The sequence below is a fragment of the Schistocerca nitens genome, unplaced genomic scaffold (genome assembly GCF_023898315.1).
Source record: "Schistocerca nitens isolate TAMUIC-IGC-003100 unplaced genomic scaffold, iqSchNite1.1 HiC_scaffold_191, whole genome shotgun sequence".
In the NCBI taxonomy this organism is placed as follows: domain Eukaryota; kingdom Metazoa; phylum Arthropoda; class Insecta; order Orthoptera; family Acrididae; genus Schistocerca; species Schistocerca nitens.
This window is the reverse complement of record NW_026045732.1, coordinates 127,501-142,914: the sequence shown is the minus strand read 5'-3', so window position 1 is coordinate 142,914 and position 15,414 is coordinate 127,501. Positions and strand designations below refer to the sequence as shown.

The window sequence follows — 15,414 nt, the reverse complement described above, 5'->3', positions numbered from 1 at the left end:
ACCTCTGCATTCTGTCTAATCTCTGATGTCTTTAACAGACGACTTAGTTTCGAACGAAATGTATTGATTGCTGTGATTATTTGGATTTGAGAAACTCTTTTGGTGGTACATTCTGCGCTATATTTGTGCGGCTGCGTCTGGCGAACGTCTAACGGGTGCAGAACTCATGCCTGCGTACTGTGACAACGTGGATGCGACTACAACATCAACTGCAAGTACTCTAATAGAACAAACGAGGAGTATCAAATCAAGTGTCAGGATGGCCGAGCGGTCTAAGGCGCCAGACTCAAGGAACGACCTTGGCTGCAGTAGCAGCTAGAGCCTTCTGGTCCTCGAATGAGGGCGTGGGTTCGAATCCCACTCCTGACACAGATTTTGTCGCTTCACTGGAGCACCCTGAATATCATTGAGATCCTTTGTAATGTGCAACAGCACGATACTGGCCGTGTTCTCCTAAGTGAAATCAAAAGTTTGCATCAAACAGAAGCGCACCTACGGCACCAAATTGTTTCTTCGGTAGTGTGAGCTACAAACAGAGAGTGTTGGTTGTAAATACGGCTTTCCCCTCGTGAGGATACTTCCGCGCCACAGCCGCAAACACGTCAAAAGGGACACTTGTGGTATGAAAACGACTCTTGTCTAGAGATGCAGAGTGCTAACGACAGTGTGAGGAAACAGTGCAGGCTGACCAGTACATCATCTGTACAATAATAGTCACTGATGAAATACAGAGAACACGAAATAAATTCATATACTCAAAGTATTACTTTATGGAGATTACAACGTGACCAATACTTGAGATATTACTCGACAGATAGACCTCTGCATTCTGTCTAATCTCTGATGTCTTTAACAGACGACTTAGTTTCGAACGAAATGTATTGATTGCTGTGATTATTTGGATTTGAGAAACTCTTTTGGTGGTACATTCTGCGCTATATTTGTGCGGCTGCGTCTGGCGAACGTCTAACGGGTGCAGAACTCATGCCTGCGTACTGTGACAACGTGGATGCGACTACAACATCAACTGCAAGTACTCTAATAGAACAAACGAGGAGTATCAAATCAAGTGTCAGGATGGCCGAGCGGTCTAAGGCGCCAGACTCAAGGAACGACCTTGGCTGCAGTAGCAGCTAGAGCCTTCTGGTCCTCGAATGAGGGCGTGGGTTCGAATCCCACTCCTGACACAGATTTTGTCGCTTCACTGGAGCACCCTGAATATCATTGAGATCCTTTGTAATGTGCAACAGCACGATACTGGCCGTGTTCTCCTAAGTGAAATCAAAAGTTTGCATCAAACAGAAGCGCACCTACGGCACCAAATTGTTTCTTCGGTAGTGTGAGCTACAAACAGAGAGTGTTGGTTGTAAATACGGCTTTCCCCTCGTGAGGATACTTCCGCGCCACAGCCGCAAACACGTCAAAAGGGACACTTGTGGTATGAAAACGACTCTTGTCTAGAGATGCAGAGTGCTAACGACAGTGTGAGGAAACAGTGCAGGCTGACCAGTACATCATCTGTACAATAATAGTCACTGATGAAATACAGAGAACACGAAATAAATTCATATACTCAAAGTATTACTTTATGGAGATTACAACGTGACCAATACTTGAGATATTACTCGACAGATAGACCTCTGCATTCTGTCTAATCTCTGATGTCTTTAACAGACGACTTAGTTTCGAACGAAATGTATTGATTGCTGTGATTATTTGGATTTGAGAAACTCTTTTGGTGGTACATTCTGCGCTATATTTGTGCGGCTGCGTCTGGCGAACGTCTAACGGGTGCAGAACTCATGCCTGCGTACTGTGACAACGTGGATGCGACTACAACATCAACTGCAAGTACTCTAATAGAACAAACGAGGAGTATCAAATCAAGTGTCAGGATGGCCGAGCGGTCTAAGGCGCCAGACTCAAGGAACGACCTTGGCTGCAGTAGCAGCTAGAGCCTTCTGGTCCTCGAATGAGGGCGTGGGTTCGAATCCCACTCCTGACACAGATTTTGTCGCTTCACTGGAGCACCCTGAATATCATTGAGATCCTTTGTAATGTGCAACAGCACGATACTGGCCGTGTTCTCCTAAGTGAAATCAAAAGTTTGCATCAAACAGAAGCGCACCTACGGCACCAAATTGTTTCTTCGGTAGTGTGAGCTACAAACAGAGAGTGTTGGTTGTAAATACGGCTTTCCCCTCGTGAGGATACTTCCGCGCCACAGCCGCAAACACGTCAAAAGGGACACTTGTGGTATGAAAACGACTCTTGTCTAGAGATGCAGAGTGCTAACGACAGTGTGAGGAAACAGTGCAGGCTGACCAGTACATCATCTGTACAATAATAGTCACTGATGAAATACAGAGAACACGAAATAAATTCATATACTCAAAGTATTACTTTATGGAGATTACAACGTGACCAATACTTGAGATATTACTCGACAGATAGACCTCTGCATTCTGTCTAATCTCTGATGTCTTTAACAGACGACTTAGTTTCGAACGAAATGTATTGATTGCTGTGATTATTTGGATTTGAGAAACTCTTTTGGTGGTACATTCTGCGCTATATTTGTGCGGCTGCGTCTGGCGAACGTCTAACGGGTGCAGAACTCATGCCTGCGTACTGTGACAACGTGGATGCGACTACAACATCAACTGCAAGTACTCTAATAGAACAAACGAGGAGTATCAAATCAAGTGTCAGGATGGCCGAGCGGTCTAAGGCGCCAGACTCAAGGAACGACCTTGGCTGCAGTAGCAGCTAGAGCCTTCTGGTCCTCGAATGAGGGCGTGGGTTCGAATCCCACTCCTGACACAGATTTTGTCGCTTCACTGGAGCACCCTGAATATCATTGAGATCCTTTGTAATGTGCAACAGCACGATACTGGCCGTGTTCTCCTAAGTGAAATCAAAAGTTTGCATCAAACAGAAGCGCACCTACGGCACCAAATTGTTTCTTCGGTAGTGTGAGCTACAAACAGAGAGTGTTGGTTGTAAATACGGCTTTCCCCTCGTGAGGATACTTCCGCGCCACAGCCGCAAACACGTCAAAAGGGACACTTGTGGTATGAAAACGACTCTTGTCTAGAGATGCAGAGTGCTAACGACAGTGTGAGGAAACAGTGCAGGCTGACCAGTACATCATCTGTACAATAATAGTCACTGATGAAATACAGAGAACACGAAATAAATTCATATACTCAAAGTATTACTTTATGGAGATTACAACGTGACCAATACTTGAGATATTACTCGACAGATAGACCTCTGCATTCTGTCTAATCTCTGATGTCTTTAACAGACGACTTAGTTTCGAACGAAATGTATTGATTGCTGTGATTATTTGGATTTGAGAAACTCTTTTGGTGGTACATTCTGCGCTATATTTGTGCGGCTGCGTCTGGCGAACGTCTAACGGGTGCAGAACTCATGCCTGCGTACTGTGACAACGTGGATGCGACTACAACATCAACTGCAAGTACTCTAATAGAACAAACGAGGAGTATCAAATCAAGTGTCAGGATGGCCGAGCGGTCTAAGGCGCCAGACTCAAGGAACGACCTTGTCTGCAGTAGCAGCTAGAGCCTTCTGGTCCTCGAATGAGGGCGTGGGTTCGAATCCCACTCCTGACACAGATTTTGTCGCTTCACTGGAGCACCCTGAATATCATTGAGATCCTTTGTAATGTGCAACAGCACGATACTGGCCGTGTTCTCCTAAGTGAAATCAAAAGTTTGCATCAAACAGAAGCGCACCTACGGCACCAAATTGTTTCTTCGGTAGTGTGAGCTACAAACAGAGAGTGTTGGTTGTAAATACGGCTTTCCCCTCGTGAGGATACTTCCGCGCCACAGCCGCAAACACGTCAAAAGGGACACTTGTGGTATGAAAACGACTCTTGTCTAGAGATGCAGAGTGCTAACGACAGTGTGAGGAAACAGTGCAGGCTGACCAGTACATCATCTGTACAATAATAGTCACTGATGAAATACAGAGAACACGAAATAAATTCATATACTCAAAGTATTACTTTATGGAGATTACAACGTGACCAATACTTGAGATATTACTCGACAGATAGACCTCTGCATTCTGTCTAATCTCTGATGTCTTTAACAGACGACTTAGTTTCGAACGAAATGTATTGATTGCTGTGATTATTTGGATTTGAGAAACTCTTTTGGTGGTACATTCTGCGCTATATTTGTGCGGCTGCGTCTGGCGAACGTCTAACGGGTGCAGAACTCATGCCTGCGTACTGTGACAACGTGGATGCGACTACAACATCAACTGCAAGTACTCTAATAGAACAAACGAGGAGTATCAAATCAAGTGTCAGGATGGCCGAGCGGTCTAAGGCGCCAGACTCAAGGAACGACCTTGTCTGCAGTAGCAGCTAGAGCCTTCTGGTCCTCGAATGAGGGCGTGGGTTCGAATCCCACTCCTGACACAGATTTTGTCGCTTCACTGGAGCACCCTGAATATCATTGAGATCCTTTGTAATGTGCAACAGCACGATACTGGCCGTGTTCTCCTAAGTGAAATCAAAAGTTTGCATCAAACAGAAGCGCACCTACGGCACCAAATTGTTTCTTCGGTAGTGTGAGCTACAAACAGAGAGTGTTGGTTGTAAATACGGCTTTCCCCTCGTGAGGATACTTCCGCGCCACAGCCGCAAACACGTCAAAAGGGACACTTGTGGTATGAAAACGACTCTTGTCTAGAGATGCAGAGTGCTAACGACAGTGTGAGGAAACAGTGCAGGCTGACCAGTACATCATCTGTACAATAATAGTCACTGATGAAATACAGAGAACACGAAATAAATTCATATACTCAAAGTATTACTTTATGGAGATTACAACGTGACCAATACTTGAGATATTACTCGACAGATAGACCTCTGCATTCTGTCTAATCTCTGATGTCTTTAACAGACGACTTAGTTTCGAACGAAATGTATTGATTGCTGTGATTATTTGGATTTGAGAAACTCTTTTGGTGGTACATTCTGCGCTATATTTGTGCGGCTGCGTCTGGCGAACGTCTAACGGGTGCAGAACTCATGCCTGCGTACTGTGACAACGTGGATGCGACTACAACATCAACTGCAAGTACTCTAATAGAACAAACGAGGAGTATCAAATCAAGTGTCAGGATGGCCGAGCGGTCTAAGGCGCCAGACTCAAGGAACGACCTTGGCTGCAGTAGCAGCTAGAGCCTTCTGGTCCTCGAATGAGGGCGTGGGTTCGAATCCCACTCCTGACACAGATTTTGTCGCTTCACTGGAGCACCCTGAATATCATTGAGATCCTTTGTAATGTGCAACAGCACGATACTGGCCGTGTTCTCCTAAGTGAAATCAAAAGTTTGCATCAAACAGAAGCGCACCTACGGCACCAAATTGTTTCTTCGGTAGTGTGAGCTACAAACAGAGAGTGTTGGTTGTAAATACGGCTTTCCCCTCGTGAGGATACTTCCGCGCCACAGCCGCAAACACGTCAAAAGGGACACTTGTGGTATGAAAACGACTCTTGTCTAGAGATGCAGAGTGCTAACGACAGTGTGAGGAAACAGTGCAGGCTGACCAGTACATCATCTGTACAATAATAGTCACTGATGAAATACAGAGAACACGAAATAAATTCATATACTCAAAGTATTACTTTATGGAGATTACAACGTGACCAATACTTGAGATATTACTCGACAGATAGACCTCTGCATTCTGTCTAATCTCTGATGTCTTTAACAGACGACTTAGTTTCGAACGAAATGTATTGATTGCTGTGATTATTTGGATTTGAGAAACTCTTTTGGTGGTACATTCTGCGCTATATTTGTGCGGCTGCGTCTGGCGAACGTCTAACGGGTGCAGAACTCATGCCTGCGTACTGTGACAACGTGGATGCGACTACAACATCAACTGCAAGTACTCTAATAGAACAAACGAGGAGTATCAAATCAAGTGTCAGGATGGCCGAGCGGTCTAAGGCGCCAGACTCAAGGAACGACCTTGGCTGCAGTAGCAGCTAGAGCCTTCTGGTCCTCGAATGAGGGCGTGGGTTCGAATCCCACTCCTGACACAGATTTTGTCGCTTCACTGGAGCACCCTGAATATCATTGAGATCCTTTGTAATGTGCAACAGCACGATACTGGCCGTGTTCTCCTAAGTGAAATCAAAAGTTTGCATCAAACAGAAGCGCACCTACGGCACCAAATTGTTTCTTCGGTAGTGTGAGCTACAAACAGAGAGTGTTGGTTGTAAATACGGCTTTCCCCTCGTGAGGATACTTCCGCGCCACAGCCGCAAACACGTCAAAAGGGACACTTGTGGTATGAAAACGACTCTTGTCTAGAGATGCAGAGTGCTAACGACAGTGTGAGGAAACAGTGCAGGCTGACCAGTACATCATCTGTACAATAATAGTCACTGATGAAATACAGAGAACACGAAATAAATTCATATACTCAAAGTATTACTTTATGGAGATTACAACGTGACCAATACTTGAGATATTACTCGACAGATAGACCTCTGCATTCTGTCTAATCTCTGATGTCTTTAACAGACGACTTAGTTTCGAACGAAATGTATTGATTGCTGTGATTATTTGGATTTGAGAAACTCTTTTGGTGGTACATTCTGCGCTATATTTGTGCGGCTGCGTCTGGCGAACGTCTAACGGGTGCAGAACTCATGCCTGCGTACTGTGACAACGTGGATGCGACTACAACATCAACTGCAAGTACTCTAATAGAACAAACGAGGAGTATCAAATCAAGTGTCAGGATGGCCGAGCGGTCTAAGGCGCCAGACTCAAGGAACGACCTTGGCTGCAGTAGCAGCTAGAGCCTTCTGGTCCTCGAATGAGGGCGTGGGTTCGAATCCCACTCCTGACACAGATTTTGTCGCTTCACTGGAGCACCCTGAATATCATTGAGATCCTTTGTAATGTGCAACAGCACGATACTGGCCGTGTTCTCCTAAGTGAAATCAAAAGTTTGCATCAAACAGAAGCGCACCTACGGCACCAAATTGTTTCTTCGGTAGTGTGAGCTACAAACAGAGAGTGTTGGTTGTAAATACGGCTTTCCCCTCGTGAGGATACTTCCGCGCCACAGCCGCAAACACGTCAAAAGGGACACTTGTGGTATGAAAACGACTCTTGTCTAGAGATGCAGAGTGCTAACGACAGTGTGAGGAAACAGTGCAGGCTGACCAGTACATCATCTGTACAATAATAGTCACTGATGAAATACAGAGAACACGAAATAAATTCATGTACTCAAAGTATTACTTTATGGAGATTACAACGTGACCAATACTTGAGATATTACTCGACAGATAGACCTCTGCATTCTGTCTAATCTCTGATGTCTTTAACAGACGACTTAGTTTCGAACGAAATGTATTGATTGCTGTGATTATTTGGATTTGAGAAACTCTTTTGGTGGTACATTCTGCGCTATATTTGTGCGGCTGCGTCTGGCGAACGTCTAACGGGTGCAGAACTCATGCCCGCGTACTGTGACAACGTGGATGCGACTACAACATCAACTGCAAGTACTCTAATAGAACAAACGAGGAGTATCAAATCAAGTGTCAGGATGGCCGAGCGGTCTAAGGCGCCAGACTCAAGGAACGACCTTGGCTGCAGTAGCAGCTAGAGCCTTCTGGTCCTCGAATGAGGGCGTGGGTTCGAATCCCACTCCTGACACAGATTTTGTCGCTTCACTGGAGCACCCTGAATATCATTGAGATCCTTTGTAATGTGCAACAGCACGATACTGGCCGTGTTCTCCTAAGTGAAATCAAAAGTTTGCATCAAACAGAAGCGCACCTACGGCACCAAATTGTTTCTTCGGTAGTGTGAGCTACAAACAGAGAGTGTTGGTTGTAAATACGGCTTTCCCCTCGTGAGGATACTTCCGCGCCACAGCCGCAAACACGTCAAAAGGGACACTTGTGGTATGAAAACGACTCTTGTCTAGAGATGCAGAGTGCTAACGACAGTGTGAGGAAACAGTGCAGGCTGACCAGTACATCATCTGTACAATAATAGTCACTGATGAAATACAGAGAACACGAAATAAATTCATATACTCAAAGTATTACTTTATGGAGATTACAACGTGACCAATACTTGAGATATTACTCGACAGATAGACCTCTGCATTCTGTCTAATCTCTGATGTCTTTAACAGACGACTTAGTTTCGAACGAAATGTATTGATTGCTGTGATTATTTGGATTTGAGAAACTCTTTTGGTGGTACATTCTGCGCTATATTTGTGCGGCTGCGTCTGGCGAACGTCTAACGGGTGCAGAACTCATGCCTGCGTACTGTGACAACGTGGATGCGACTACAACATCAACTGCAAGTACTCTAATAGAACAAACGAGGAGTATCAAATCAAGTGTCAGGATGGCCGAGCGGTCTAAGGCGCCAGACTCAAGGAACGACCTTGGCTGCAGTAGCAGCTAGAGCCTTCTGGTCCTCGAATGAGGGCGTGGGTTCGAATCCCACTCCTGACACAGATTTTGTCGCTTCACTGGAGCACCCTGAATATCATTGAGATCCTTTGTAATGTGCAACAGCACGATACTGGCCGTGTTCTCCTAAGTGAAATCAAAAGTTTGCATCAAACAGAAGCGCACCTACGGCACCAAATTGTTTCTTCGGTAGTGTGAGCTACAAACAGAGAGTGTTGGTTGTAAATACGGCTTTCCCCTCGTGAGGATACTTCCGCGCCACAGCCGCAAACACGTCAAAAGGGACACTTGTGGTATGAAAACGACTCTTGTCTAGAGATGCAGAGTGCTAACGACAGTGTGAGGAAACAGTGCAGGCTGACCAGTACATCATCTGTACAATAATAGTCACTGATGAAATACAGAGAACACGAAATAAATTCATATACTCAAAGTATTACTTTATGGAGATTACAACGTGACCAATACTTGAGATATTACTCGACAGATAGACCTCTGCATTCTGTCTAATCTCTGATGTCTTTAACAGACGACTTAGTTTCGAACGAAATGTATTGATTGCTGTGATTATTTGGATTTGAGAAACTCTTTTGGTGGTACATTCTGCGCTATATTTGTGCGGCTGCGTCTGGCGAACGTCTAACGGGTGCAGAACTCATGCCTGCGTACTGTGACAACGTGGATGCGACTACAACATCAACTGCAAGTACTCTAATAGAACAAACGAGGAGTATCAAATCAAGTGTCAGGATGGCCGAGCGGTCTAAGGCGCCAGACTCAAGGAACGACCTTGGCTGCAGTAGCAGCTAGAGCCTTCTGGTCCTCGAATGAGGGCGTGGGTTCGAATCCCACTCCTGACACAGATTTTGTCGCTTCACTGGAGCACCCTGAATATCATTGAGATCCTTTGTAATGTGCAACAGCACGATACTGGCCGTGTTCTCCTAAGTGAAATCAAAAGTTTGCATCAAACAGAAGCGCACCTACGGCACCAAATTGTTTCTTCGGTAGTGTGAGCTACAAACAGAGAGTGTTGGTTGTAAATACGGCTTTCCCCTCGTGAGGATACTTCCGCGCCACAGCCGCAAACACGTCAAAAGGGACACTTGTGGTATGAAAACGACTCTTGTCTAGAGATGCAGAGTGCTAACGACAGTGTGAGGAAACAGTGCAGGCTGACCAGTACATCATCTGTACAATAATAGTCACTGATGAAATACAGAGAACACGAAATAAATTCATATACTCAAAGTATTACTTTATGGAGATTACAACGTGACCAATACTTGAGATATTACTCGACAGATAGACCTCTGCATTCTGTCTAATCTCTGATGTCTTTAACAGACGACTTAGTTTCGAACGAAATGTATTGATTGCTGTGATTATTTGGATTTGAGAAACTCTTTTGGTGGTACATTCTGCGCTATATTTGTGCGGCTGCGTCTGGCGAACGTCTAACGGGTGCAGAACTCATGCCTGCGTACTGTGACAACGTGGATGCGACTACAACATCAACTGCAAGTACTCTAATAGAACAAACGAGGAGTATCAAATCAAGTGTCAGGATGGCCGAGCGGTTAGTCGCGCCTGAGACACCGTGCTGATCGGACGTATTAAGTGCTCCGCTCCGACACGTGTTTACAAGTCGTGATTACTACTTAACTTTCTCTTTGACCGTGAAGTGTTCTGATTTGTGTATATTGATCTCGAGTTTGATTTTCGTTCTTGTGTTATTCTAGCGGTTCAACCGCTAGCTATAGTTTGCAATGTCCAGGTTATTTCCGCGAAAGTGTACACTCCGTTTTGATTTCGACAAGTCTACCCGTTACGTGCAGCCTAGTTCCTTGGAAATACATGATTGGATTGTGGATGTTATTGGGATCACCTCTGATCAGGTGCACACTGCGTATTATGATACCGAGCAATATTGTTTTTTTGTAAAATTGCTGAATCCTGTGTTACTGGAAAAGATTATGACGACACACGGAGGGAGAGCTGTTTTTCGGCACCGGGACGAGTCTGTAAGTACTGTGCTCATTTCCAATGCCGACGTAGAGTATACCAATGTGCGTATCTTTCATTTACCCCCTGAAGTAGAAAATTGTTATCTGAAGGAGGTTCTGTCTAAATTCGGGGATATCAAGCAGATTCGAAACGAACGGTGGTCGAACCAGCACAGGTTACAATGTTACAGTGGCGTCCGATCTGTAGAAATGCATATAAAGCAGAATATACCCTCCCATATTACCGTTTGTGACTATAGGGCTCACGTTACTTACAGTGGCCAACCTCCCACGTGCCATATCTGTAATGAGAGTGGTCACTTGCGTCAGGACTGTCCCAGGCGAATGTTTGTGCTAAAGAATTCGCTGCAGCAGCGTAAACGGCTTACGTTGGCTGATGTAGTGGCAGCTAAACCTATGATAGAGCGTGAGGTCCCTAGTTCTGACGTACCTTCGGAAGAGCTACAAGAAATTCGCCCTGAAGACTTTCCGGCTCTGGTTAGGAGAGATAATGGTGCTAAGCCACCAGCGAAAGTCGATGCCACGACTAATAAGAGGCGTCGAACTTGTGACAGCCGTGACTCTGATGATGACACATTCAGTATGCACGAGACCGCGGAACCGGACGTCCGGGGAACCGCTTCGGACGCAAAGGTTATAACCGGTGCAGCAATTGTGGACGATTCTTCTACCGCACTTTCAAGCGCCGATACTTCCGTAGATGCCGTTCAGTTACCACAGGCTCATGTCTCAGAACTTCCGCAACAGCACACTCAGGAAGGTCAACAAGTAGGTGTGGCGCACGTGTCTGCTGGAAGTACACACATTGAGGCTCGCTGTGATGGTATACAAACACTGTCTCTAAGCGCGGACGGTACACAACACGTGGCAGCCGCTCCGGCCCTGGCCTTCGAACAACACGAATGTCAACAACTCCGTGACGGTATACAAACACAGCAGCCCGGGACTGTCAGTGACAACAAACAGCTTCGGGCAGCGAGTATTGCCAAACAAACTGATAGTGAAAGTGGTGGCTCAGCTGATCGCTCGCCAGAGGGTTCGGCGCCTCCGCTCCCGGCGCAAGATTTGTCAGGAGAGAAGCTTGACATCACCCAAGATCCTCCCACGCCTCCGACTGCAGCGGTGCTACACAGTGTCCGTCACAGGATCCGAGTGCCGCCCAATGTTAATGCTGTCCGGAAAAAGAGTAAAAACAAAGACGCAAGAGAACAACTCAGTGACGTTCCAGACACGAATTCCGCGGCCGCTACTACGATGGAATGGCATGGAGATGTGGACAACTAAAGGCAGTTGATCCCTCTTTCTCTCAGACGTCCGGTTATTATGTCACAGGCCTATACGATCACGACCCTCAATATTAATAAAATCAGATCAGAAGTGAAACTGAATGCATTAAAACAATATCTGTATGAGTCAGGAACTGATATAGCACTTTTGCAGGAGGTGTCCATGCCACTTTTTACTATTCCTGGGTTTGTCGGAATTACGAATTTTTCCCCGGAAACGACTGTGGGGACCGCAATCTTAATTAGAGAAGGGATTCCAGTTACTGAGATTGACAAATTGGAATCGGGTAGAGGGGTGGGGATCACCGTTTACGGCGTCACCATCATCAACTTGTACGCACCTTCTGGCAATACCTATAGAGCAGAACGAGCTAATTTTTTTCGGGAACATATACTCTATTTATTTAGGAAAAATCCCCGACGCCTTATCATTGGTGGTGATTTTAATTGTGTCTTATCCCGGAAAGATCAGTCCCCAAATTTTAATTATTCGTCTGAATTAAAGCGCCTCGTGACAGACCTAAAACTTAAAGATGCGTGGGAAATTCGGTACCCGACGTTGGTACGCTTCACTCACATCGTCGCGAATTCCTGTAGCAGAATCGACAGGATTTATGTTTCCGACGTTTTCGAGAATGATTTATTAAAAGTAGAGACGATCCCCTCCAGTTTCTCCGATCACAGTGGTGTCATCGCGTGCCTGAAATTACTTCCACAACCCACACGATGGTATAAAAATCAATGGAACCTGAATGTGTCTTTGTTAACGGATGTTGAGCTGGAGGAGGGGGTGCGTCGGGTTTGGGAGCAGTGCTTGCGCGCTACTAACAGATTTCGTAGCACTATAGAGTGGTGGACTCTGCAGGCAAAGCCGAAACTGCGAAATGTCATCATGCACTTCGGAATTGAAAGGGCGGCGGAGATCAAAAAGACGATGGAATTTTATTACACAATCTTACGGGACCTGTACGATCGTGCAGACGCGACGACTACCAGAATCGACGACATTCGGAAAATTAAGGCAAAATTAATCAGTCTGAAGAGGATGCAACTGGACGGCCTTAAGATAAAATCTAAAGTGACGTCGGTCAGAGATGATGAAGCAGCCGCTCTGTACCACCTCGTCAAACATACAAAGAACAGGAGGCGGACTTTTATTGATGCCCTGAAACTCGAGGATGGAAGAACGATTGACACTCAGCGAGAGATTGTCAACGCTCTGCACGAATATTATGTCCACACCTACGCATCAGCGGCTCTACACGACGACTGCTATGATGGACTGTTTAGCGCCATTTCATCTACCGTAACAAGGGAAGAAAATGACTCCATCTCGATAGCCTTCAGTAATAAAGATGTTTTGGAGGTCGTCAGCAGTTCGCCACTTAAGAAATCCCCTGGCCCTGATGGCTTACCAGTTGAATTTTACAAGCACTATTGGCACATCATCGGGGACAAAATTACTCAAGTCGTGAACGAAGTCTTGCAAGGAACGTCTGTCCCACCCGTCTTTAAGGAATGTAAAATTGTGCTTCTCCCTAAAAACAGAGGTACTAAAACTATCACCAATTTCCGACCAATATCGTTATTAAACTCTGATTATAAGATCGTGGCTCGCGCAATTAACGTGAGACTCATGCCGTTCACTGCTAAAATCATAGGCCAACAGCAGACATGTGCCTTTAGACGAACAATTCTGCAAACGGCTGCTTTTTACCGAGATGTCATTGCTTTATCGAGCGCTAGTAACATGAAATGTGGGCTGATCTTTCTAGATTTTTTTAAAGCTTTTGATCTCGTAAATCACGCGTACCTCCTCGAGACTATGCAAAGATTGGGTTTCTCTCGGAACACGATTGCCATGATTAAAAATGTGGCCATGGGAATCACTGCAAAACTTTCCGTTAACTCACAACTGACGCGGCCAATACAAATCAACAGAGGGGTTCCACAAGGGAGCCCCTTGTCCATGTTGCTTTTTGTACTCTCCCTTGAACCTCTGTTACAACAGTTGCAGACGAAACTCACTGGGATTACAATTTCTGGGGTAAAAAATGTAATCGGAGCCTATGCCGACGATGTGGGTGTGGTGATTCGCACTGTCGATGATGTCACCATATTAGCGGCTGCACTTCGGAAATACTGTCTGGCGTCAGGGGCGCAGTTAAATGAACAAAAAAGCAAATTTCTGAACCTCTGTGGCCTCCAGCATTTGCGTGTTGATTATGCGACACAAGTCAGAGTACACAAGGCCCTGGGGATCATGTTGACGGCGTCCTCTCTAAAGATGATAGCGGCTAACTGGCGGGATGTAGCACGTAAAATAAATGGTGCCCTAATTGATAATTACCATCGCAGCCTCAACCAATTTGATCGTATTCAACTCATCAACGCCTGTATTTTATCAAAGGCGTATTACATGGCGCAGCTTCTGCCGCTCCCTGCAGTACTTGCTAGAAATATTATGTCGAAGATAACCAATTTTATTTGGCGCGGGGAAATTTTTCGCGTATCTGCCAAAACTGCAACACTCCACCCCCTAAACGGAGGGATGGGCTTAGTCGACATCAAGAAAAAGGCAGCAGCTCTCTATGTTACAAGGACGGTCTCTATTATTAACAATTACCCTTCGGGCATTACGGCGCAATTATTCACTGCCGTCAGGCCGCAAAGTCTTGACCCCCCGCTGAACATTCAGACCATCAGTTACAAGCTCAAACACATCCGCGATTATTACTTTGCACGCAGCTACATCGGTCGAGAAGTCTTACATTCTCGACATTTAGCGGCTCCAGCAATATTGGCATACTGGCGACAACACGAAGGACCGAATCCAATTGTTACGAAGTACAATGGCATCAACTGGGATATGGTATGGCGTAATGTCAGTTCCCGTGTCCTTACTTCAGCCTCTCGAACTGCATGGTACAAAGCAATCAATGATGTGATTAGCACCAATGAGAGGCTGCACAAAATCGGACTCAGTGATTCAACTCTCTGCCATAGCTGTCAACTGGTGGATACCGTTATGCACCGTTATACCTGCGGAGAACGTGCACGAAATTGGGGCTGGCTGAGAGAAAAAATAGCCATTGTTACCAGGACTACAACCGCCAACATACCTTCAACTATGTTGTCTCGACCCGACGTGCGATATTATCCGCCGGCGAAAAATAACGTAGTTATGTGGTTGCTGGGCAACTATTCCAGCTATGTTTTCAATAACCTTGGTGGTGACGATCAATTGGAATTCAAGATGTATATGGAAAACGAATTCGCGAAAACCTGCAGCTATCCCAATCATGGCAACAATTACGGCAATATGCTTAAAATCATATTTAATAGAATGGGTATAGGGTAAGATATGTGAGTCTAAGGGGGTGGGCACAGGCCGCGGGACTCCAGTAGTGCCGCGAAGAGGCCCCACTGCTTCTGTCTCGTGACCCGCCTCCCACACAACCCCATCTACCACCGCTCACAGACTCCACTCCAGTACGCGGGAAACTGAGAACAATACTTGTGTTAGCAACGGAGCCATTTTTTTTCTAATTTTCCCCAGAAGCTATGAGAGACCAGCAAAGAAGAGTTTTTTAA

General features: G+C 45.6%; 12 non-coding genes across 12 annotated transcripts; all 12 read left to right on the top strand.

Moving 5' to 3' along the window:
- Positions 1–253: 253 nt before the first annotated feature.
- Positions 254–369, top strand: Trnal-caa (transfer RNA leucine (anticodon CAA)). The gene is made up of 2 exons: positions 254–291; positions 324–369. It is a non-coding gene; the product is annotated as a tRNA-Leu (tRNA).
- A 702-nt stretch (positions 370–1,071) lies between these two features.
- Trnal-caa (transfer RNA leucine (anticodon CAA)) lies at positions 1,072–1,187 on the top strand. The gene is made up of 2 exons: positions 1,072–1,109; positions 1,142–1,187. It is a non-coding gene; the product is annotated as a tRNA-Leu (tRNA).
- A 702-nt stretch (positions 1,188–1,889) lies between these two features.
- On the top strand, positions 1,890–2,005 carry Trnal-caa (transfer RNA leucine (anticodon CAA)). Its single transcript has 2 exons — positions 1,890–1,927; positions 1,960–2,005. It is a non-coding gene; the product is annotated as a tRNA-Leu (tRNA).
- A 702-nt stretch (positions 2,006–2,707) lies between these two features.
- Trnal-caa (transfer RNA leucine (anticodon CAA)) lies at positions 2,708–2,823 on the top strand. Its single transcript has 2 exons — positions 2,708–2,745; positions 2,778–2,823. It is a non-coding gene; the product is annotated as a tRNA-Leu (tRNA).
- Positions 2,824–3,525: 702 nt separating this feature from the next.
- On the top strand, positions 3,526–3,641 carry Trnal-caa (transfer RNA leucine (anticodon CAA)). The gene is made up of 2 exons: positions 3,526–3,563; positions 3,596–3,641. It is a non-coding gene; the product is annotated as a tRNA-Leu (tRNA).
- Positions 3,642–4,343: 702 nt separating this feature from the next.
- Positions 4,344–4,459, top strand: Trnal-caa (transfer RNA leucine (anticodon CAA)). Its single transcript has 2 exons — positions 4,344–4,381; positions 4,414–4,459. It is a non-coding gene; the product is annotated as a tRNA-Leu (tRNA).
- Positions 4,460–5,161: 702 nt separating this feature from the next.
- Trnal-caa (transfer RNA leucine (anticodon CAA)) lies at positions 5,162–5,277 on the top strand. The gene is made up of 2 exons: positions 5,162–5,199; positions 5,232–5,277. It is a non-coding gene; the product is annotated as a tRNA-Leu (tRNA).
- Positions 5,278–5,979: 702 nt separating this feature from the next.
- Positions 5,980–6,095, top strand: Trnal-caa (transfer RNA leucine (anticodon CAA)). Its single transcript has 2 exons — positions 5,980–6,017; positions 6,050–6,095. It is a non-coding gene; the product is annotated as a tRNA-Leu (tRNA).
- Positions 6,096–6,797: 702 nt separating this feature from the next.
- Positions 6,798–6,913, top strand: Trnal-caa (transfer RNA leucine (anticodon CAA)). Its single transcript has 2 exons — positions 6,798–6,835; positions 6,868–6,913. It is a non-coding gene; the product is annotated as a tRNA-Leu (tRNA).
- Positions 6,914–7,615: 702 nt separating this feature from the next.
- Trnal-caa (transfer RNA leucine (anticodon CAA)) lies at positions 7,616–7,731 on the top strand. The gene is made up of 2 exons: positions 7,616–7,653; positions 7,686–7,731. It is a non-coding gene; the product is annotated as a tRNA-Leu (tRNA).
- Positions 7,732–8,433: 702 nt separating this feature from the next.
- Trnal-caa (transfer RNA leucine (anticodon CAA)) lies at positions 8,434–8,549 on the top strand. Its single transcript has 2 exons — positions 8,434–8,471; positions 8,504–8,549. It is a non-coding gene; the product is annotated as a tRNA-Leu (tRNA).
- Positions 8,550–9,251: 702 nt separating this feature from the next.
- Positions 9,252–9,367, top strand: Trnal-caa (transfer RNA leucine (anticodon CAA)). Its single transcript has 2 exons — positions 9,252–9,289; positions 9,322–9,367. It is a non-coding gene; the product is annotated as a tRNA-Leu (tRNA).
- Positions 9,368–15,414: the final 6,047 nt, after the last annotated feature.